General features: G+C 38.3%; 1 pseudogene; it reads right to left on the minus strand.

The window, feature by feature from the left end:
• Window positions 1-2,804: 2,804 nt before the first annotated feature.
• On the minus strand, window positions 2,805-3,752 carry LOC101691013 (annotated as a pseudogene).
• Between the last annotated feature and the right edge of the window lie 3,870 nt (window positions 3,753-7,622).

Here is a 7,622-nt window from a genome sequence, read left to right on the forward strand (position 1 = left end):
TTGCACATGAATCTCTAACCTGGAAATGCATGAACAGGAATATGACGTTGCATTACATAACTGACTCATTCCCACTGATGGACCACTCTGACAGAGTCTCATCAGAAGCCAGAGAAGATGGGAAGAAAGAGTTACTGAAAGCCACCAGAAAGTATCCTATTCAGTAAAAACTGATTGAGTAAACCATTTCTAACGATTGAATTGACCTGGCACATTTGTGTTACTGAAATTTTAGCAAATGCTACTTCTAGGTCTCCAACATTCTCACTCCCTTTAAAACTATATTATATTTCCATATGCATGGGAAAACTGTTACATCAATCATTTATGTGGTCTCTGAGTTATACTTTGCCAATCAGAAAACAATATTAGTCATTAAGGAGTATTTTCAAAGGGATAATAAGTTCCCCAAAACTAATCCCAAAGGGAATACTCATTCTTGACCTTCTCTATACAAAGTGTTTTATGTACAAGTGAGATCCAGCACATTTCCTTCACAGTCCAGGCCAGGTTTAAATCTGAGTGGTTGCATTCTGCTATTTCATTAAAATCCTGCCAATTCAAATGAAGTAGCACTTTCTCAAGGGATGAAAAACAAGTACAGGGTTCCTACAGAAGATTATTTTGACATTTTATCTCCTGTGCCTGCATGTTTTATGAAGAATACATTTTCAGAATCACATACCCAAGAAATGCTATTTTCAGTTCTCTCTTTTAATTCTCTGGAGTTATTATGTGCTTCTTTTGAAGCTGGCTTCCCCTTTGATCTGCCTCACTCATAGACAGATGCAAGAACCACTCTCCCTAATTCCACCACTTGCCCCAGAGACACAGCTAATCAACCCCTTCATTATTTTGCATTTCACACGGTATCAATCGATAGATACCTATTTCTGAAACTATCATTTCCCATTGTAATTGTTCCAGTATGCCTGAGAATGTCTGAAATGCCAGGAAAAAAAAAAATTCCTTCTACATGCTTTATTAGTAAACACCAGATTACATATTTCAAATGTTATATGTCACTTGTTTATGAACATGGAGATTTCCTGGACCATCATCAACTTTGAAAGCCTGGCCACCTAAAGTATAGGCAAAAATGAGAGAAGGTGCTGCTTTGCGATCCTAGATACAGCTATGATATTGCTGGATGCCCTGACTCTGGTTCTCTCCATAGCAGTAAGTGAATAGCAGTGAACTAGAAAAAAGATACAAGGAAGGTTGTTTCTCTTCGCTCTGGATTAGTAATGATACTTAATCAGCCCAATTAGGGGAATACTGAGCTTCATTCTACAGTTCCGGCTCTCTGCACGGAGAGAGAAATGCATTTCTTGCTTCACTTTCTCTATTACTACAATTCTAGTGTTTGATTTTGCCGCTATGCAAAGCATCTGGGGTGCCAGCACTTACTGACTGATTTTCTGCAGAAGGCTCTGCTGACATTCATTCCACATTCAAACGTATTTATTGCCTACTCCATGCCTGTTCTAGACAATAAGGATAGACCAGTAAGCAAAACAGACAGGCCTATCTTTCATCCAATATGTTCTGAAATTTCAATGCTTCTTGATTCCCACATTATTGCTTCTTTCACAGTCTTCCCTAAACCTGTCCTATATCTGCACTCTATCTCCCAGCTAAATTCCTCCCTTTCACTGTGGAAAGGTGACTGGGTTTAAACTCTTTTTAGCAGGGATTTGGAGGTTTGTAATTGACACTGTTCTAACAGAGACTCCTGATTTAAATGATCAAATTTCACTACATGAGTTAGGCCATCTTTCCCTAATTTACAGAATGGTAGTAATCCCCATGATTTAGTTTTCTCTCCATCTTCATATAGTTAGGGTTAGTGATGCTTAAATTGGAATATAGATTTGGCATGAGGGAAGGGAGAATTTTACAAGATATCTAACCCTAGGGGCACCTGGGTGGCTCAGGTCATGATCTCAGGGTCCTGAGGTTAAGCCCCAAATCAGGCTCTTTGCTCAGCAGGGAGCCTGCTTCCCGCCCCCCAACCACCTCTGCCTGGTTCTCTGCCAACTTGTCATCTCTGTCTGTCAAATATATAAAGAAAATCTTTAAAACAAGCAAACAAATAAACAAAAACAGCCCAATTGTCCATCTGCCTTAGATACATGAATAAATTGTGGTTTTATACAATAGAATACTATACAGCAATGAGAATGAACAACTATAAGCATACTCCACAATATAGATCAATTTTACACACAGAATATTGAGCAACAGAAGTCAGAGCCAAAAAGAGTATATACTTCAACTATTCCCTTTACATAAAGTTCAAATATTGACAGAACTCATCTTCAGTATTAGAAGATAGAACAGTGACTTACCCATGGTGGGGGCAAGGGCATAACTACAAAGATATGAGGGAAGTTTCAGGGCTGCTGATTAGATTCTGCTTCTTGACCTGAGAGCTGGCTACACAGATGTGTTCTTTTCCTGAAAAATCATTGATATATAAACTTAAAACATGTATTTTCCCACATACACTTTATATTTCAATAAAATTTATAAAAATAAAATCATCATTTTAAAGAACCTAAACAGATTTTCTAATCTAAGGTGATATAATGATCAGTCTTAAGTGAGAAACAGCAGATGCTACTTTAACGATCTCTCACAACATGACCCAAATACCAGGGGACATCTGCTGCAGTGAAAATTCTTTTCCCTCTCAGGTCAACAAGGAAGTTATGTTTAAAAGCACTTGGGAAGTTCCTCCTCTACCCCTCAGGTGGGAAGGCTCAGAGAAGGGAGGCATCTCTACAGCCACCCTCTTGGCCCTAATGGAATTCTTAAAGGTTGGAGACCCCGTAGAAGTGGACAAAGGCTGTGGCTACCAAGGGACAGGGGAAATCTGATGAGAATGGAATCCTAGGTCTAATTTTCTAGGCAAGAATATGGTCAGGAATTCAAGCAGCATAAAGGCCAGCTCCGGTGATGTACATCACAGCCATAAAGAAGAACCAGCCCAACTGGCCCACTGGCCTTGACAAAGCCCTCAGCGATAGTGAAGTGTATGGTGGGCTCAACACTGCTCAAGCCAAGTCCCAGGAACCCTCCTGCCCTTGTCTGCCGGTGTCTAGGAGCAGCAAACCAGTCCCACTGTGCTACAGTGATGGCAGAAACGTCCAGCACACAGACGATGGAGAGACGAATGAGCCACAGCTGTGGGGAGCAGGAGAAGGAGTCATAGAGCCAGGAGACAAAGCTCCCCATCATCAGCAGAGCAATCCCTGAATAATACAGTTTGGAAAAAAAATCAGAGAGGCTTTTTCTGAATGACAACAGATGGTGGGAGAGAGCTAGGAGAAGATGAAGCAGAGCACTGCACCCAAAAAGAACATCCCCAAAATCGCCTTCTCCTTAGAGGGGCCTTGAAGTACACACTTGGTCTGAGCATGGTCAAGATTCCCAAAAAGAGAAAGCACAAAACCAAGCAGATGGATCCAGATAATGCCATTTTGTGTATGGATGCGGAAAATGCTCTTGAAGCAAGCCCGGAAGGAAGGTCTCGGTGGTCTAGGGTCATGTAGCAAGTAGTCCTTGTCCTTCAGCCAGTCAGGGAATATGCGTCGTATCGGGTGACCCTCAGAATTCCTCCCAGAGCTTCTACCCAAACTCCTCCAACTTCCCATGGCATGGTGGGCTTGCAGGGGAAGTACTAGTACCCACCCATCCACCCCTTCTTCCTGGGACAGGGGGCATGCTTGCTCTTCTTCAGCGACCATGGGCAGGTTCCGCTGGGGGACAGTCCCCTATGCCACATCCTTCAGCCCTGGAGGTGGCCTGTGGCTGAACAGCTGCAGATCGTTAGCGCCTTCCCCTGCAACAGTGAAATTAAACCTTACCTAATGACTGACAATCAGTGACTATGAAGAAAGTCGTCTACCAAAGCCTTATAGTAATAGTCAAGAAAACAGAAAAGTTGGATGGTGTGAAAATCAATGTAAAAGTGGAAGCAATTTTCTCTGCATTTTTATATTTGAGAACCAGTTTTAAAATTGATAGATTAATCATTTAAGTAGCTGTATGTATTATAATGGCATTGACCATCAGACTCAGATTATCTATCACACATTGCCCATTCATTCTAACATTAAAAATAAATTTGAAGAATGACAGTTTTGGTATGTAATATTATGAATGAAAAGTTAATCAAATTCTAAAGCTAAAATTAAAATAAAAAAGGCTTTCAGAACATTGCTAGGTACAAAAAGAAGGAACTAGAAGAACAGAGTGGGAGAAGAGATGAGACTAAAGCAGAAGACACCAGGATTCTAGCTCTGTGAGAGCCTGTGGTCACCTCGTCTCTGGCCTCATTTCTCCTTCCACCAAGGGCACTTTATGTTCCAAATCTGCTTCAGCAATTTCATTTTCCCGAACTCATTATGCTCTTTGATGTCAAGTGGTCCCTCTTCATTGCATGTATCCCTCACTCCTAGCGACCTGACAAACATTCACTCTAAATTCTGACTCCACACAGCTTCCTGAAGCTTTTTCCAAATTCCCCACATTTCCCCTCTAACTTTGCTGGAATGCACAACTCTTCCTTCCATGCCCACACACTACTCTTCCCCACATTGTCACAGCCCTTTTATCTATCTAAACACTTATTTTTATACTTGTTTTGTCCCCAGGTCATTCGAGTATTAGAGTAATAGCTTGCAGGCACCTCGGACTCATCTTTGCAGCCATGACCATGGAACACAGTGTCCATGTCGGTTATTACATCCCAGACACCGTGTTCAGTGAAGATTTCTTGAATTCACGAACCGGTTATCAGAATACTGTTCAACTGAAAATCTAACACGCTCAAATTAAATCTGCTACACCAGAGAACATGAATTTAGTAAGATTTAGAGCAAAGTTTTTAACTCTGGGTTTTTAAGACCTCATTCCAGCGGTGAGTGTTAAGGAGTTCTTTCTGCCACACAACCATCAATTAAGGATAGTAAGTAAAAGGGGGTTGAATCTTCACAAGCAAACAATTTAATAGCATCAAAATGTATAGCTTAAGAGATTTGAAACACATCATAGAATACAAGAAATAGCTCTGAGTTCTCTGAAGTTCCCTGAACAGTCCAAGCATGTAGGTTAGAACCAAAAAACACCTAATTTTTCTCTTTTAAGCCTATTTCACAATCCAAACGTTTGGCCCCACCCACAATCATTTTTTTTTAAGATTTTTATTTATGTATTTGAGAGAGGGGGAGAGAGAACGAGCTGGGAGAGGGGCAGAGATGGAGGAAGACACTGGCTCCCCACTGAGCAGAGAGCCCAATATGGGGCTGGATTTCAGGACCCTGGGATCATGACCTGAGTGGAAGACAGACACTTAATCGACTGAGCCACCCAGCTGCCCCCAGACAATCATTCTTTTAAGTTTAAAGTATAACCGTGTGTTCTTAACAAAGGTATGATGTTGTTTTCATTTGCCCTTTTTATAGTTTCTTAAGTCAAAACCTGCAGGGTTTGCTTCGAGTCCTTTTTTTCTGATACAGGCATTTTAGAACATTAAATTTCATCCAAAGTACAACTTTACTATTTTTATTTGTTTAACATAAACAAGTTTTATTTTATTTGCATTCTTTTTTTTTAACTTATTTTAATGTTGATGGGGGTCAACATCTTTATTTTTATTTTATTTTTATTGTGTTATGTTTGTCACCATGCAAAGTACGACTTTAAATACTGCCCACAAGTGATGCTATATTGGATTTCCATTAAAAGTGTATTATTTTGTTTTCCAATATGAGGAGATTTTTCAGATATCTTTCTGTGAGTGATTATTGATTAAGTCCTCTGTGGTTAGAGAATATACTTGGGATGACTTTGGGTGTTTTTAAATGTATTGATACTTAAATTATGACCCACTGTATAATCTATCTTGATAACTGTTCCCTGTTACTTGACAAGGATGTATTTTCTAGTGTTAATTTGAGTGTTCGATCAATGTCCATTAGGTCAAGTTAGTTGATAGAATGATTTAAGTGGTTTGTTTCCTTACTACTTTTCTATTCTAGCAATTACTAAAACACGGATACTGAAATCTACAACTGTAATTATTGTGTTGTCTATTTCTCCTTGGATTCATCAGTTTCTTGCTTCATATATTTGTGAAGCTCTGTTAGTAGCTGCATAAACATTTAGGATTGTTACATCTTCATGATGAATTTATACCTTTAGCATTCTGAAAAGGCCCTCTTTATCTGTGATAATAGTTTAATCTTAAATCTACTTTATCTGATAGGAATATAGCAGTCTAGCTTTCTTTAGAACAGAGTTAGGATGGTTTCTCTATCTCATCCTTAAGTCTTAATCTATTTTTGTCTATATATTTCAAATGGGTTTCTTATACACAGTGTACAGTTGGGTCTTTTATTTTTCCAATCTGACAAATTTGCCTTTAATTGACAGGCTCAGACCACCTATGCTTAAAATGATTAGCAATATGTTTGGATTTAAATCTTTCATCTTGCAATTTGTTTTCTATTTGTATCATCAAGTCTGCCTCCAAGAGATACTATCCCACCACATGTATGCTAAGAATCTTATAATAATATACTCCTATTTCTTTGTTCTTGGGCTTTTGCTTTGTTGCCATACAATTTCCTTCTACATATGTTATAAAACCCCAAAACACATATATACTTTTGCTTTAAACAGTCAATTATCCTTTAGAGAGATTTTAAATAACAAGAAAAAACTATGTTTACCCACATGGTTACTATTTCCAGTGCCCTTCATTTATTTGTGTAGCTCCAAATTTCCATCTGGTATCATTTTCCCTATGCCTCAAAGATTTTCATTAACATTTTTATACTGAAGATCTACTACTGATGAATTCTTTCAGTTTTTGTATGTTTGAAAAGGTACTTGTTCTCATTTTTGAAAGTTATTTTCACAAGTATCTAAATCTAGGTTGGCAGTATTTTCTTTCAGTCTCTCCAGTTTTACTCCACTTCTAGCTTGCATTATTTCTGATGAAAAATTCTCTATGAATTTAATCTCTATTTATTTGTATGTAAGGAGTCTTTTTTTCTGGCTACTTTATTAAGGTTTTTCTATCAATCATCATTTTTAACCAACTGGATTCTAATGTGTCTTGGTGTGGTTTCCTTTATGTATCTTGTGCTGGGGGTTGAGTATCTCAGATCTCAATTCAGGTTCCACCTGGGGGAACTTTCCCTTGTTTCCTACCTCTTGAGGATTACTGTTTCTTGTTTCAAAGTTTTATATCTTAACTTACTGTATATGTTTCAAAGTGTATTAAAACCAACTTTGAACATCACTTTCTCATATATTTTTCCTGTTAGTTGTTTTAGGGAAAAAGGTAAATCTAGCCCTTGCTACCCCATCTGATTGGAAGCAGAAGTCCCACCTTTATGGTTTATAGCAGCATAATGAAATGTCATTTTAATTCACATTTTTGCAAATTAAAAATGAGCTTGAGTATCTCTTCATATGTATGGTGGCCTTTTTGTTTCTTTCTCTGTAAATTGACTATTTGTATCTTTTGTTCATTATTCTTTTGTTTTTGGGGAACTTATTTTACAGCTTCTTGAATATTTTAGATATTCATTTCTAATCAATGTTAT

Source organism: Mustela putorius, unplaced genomic scaffold, assembly GCF_011764305.1.
Source record: "Mustela putorius furo isolate JIRA1106 unplaced genomic scaffold, ASM1176430v1.1 tig00000721_pilon_pilon_pilon, whole genome shotgun sequence".
Lineage (NCBI taxonomy): Eukaryota > Metazoa > Chordata > Mammalia > Carnivora > Mustelidae > Mustela > Mustela putorius.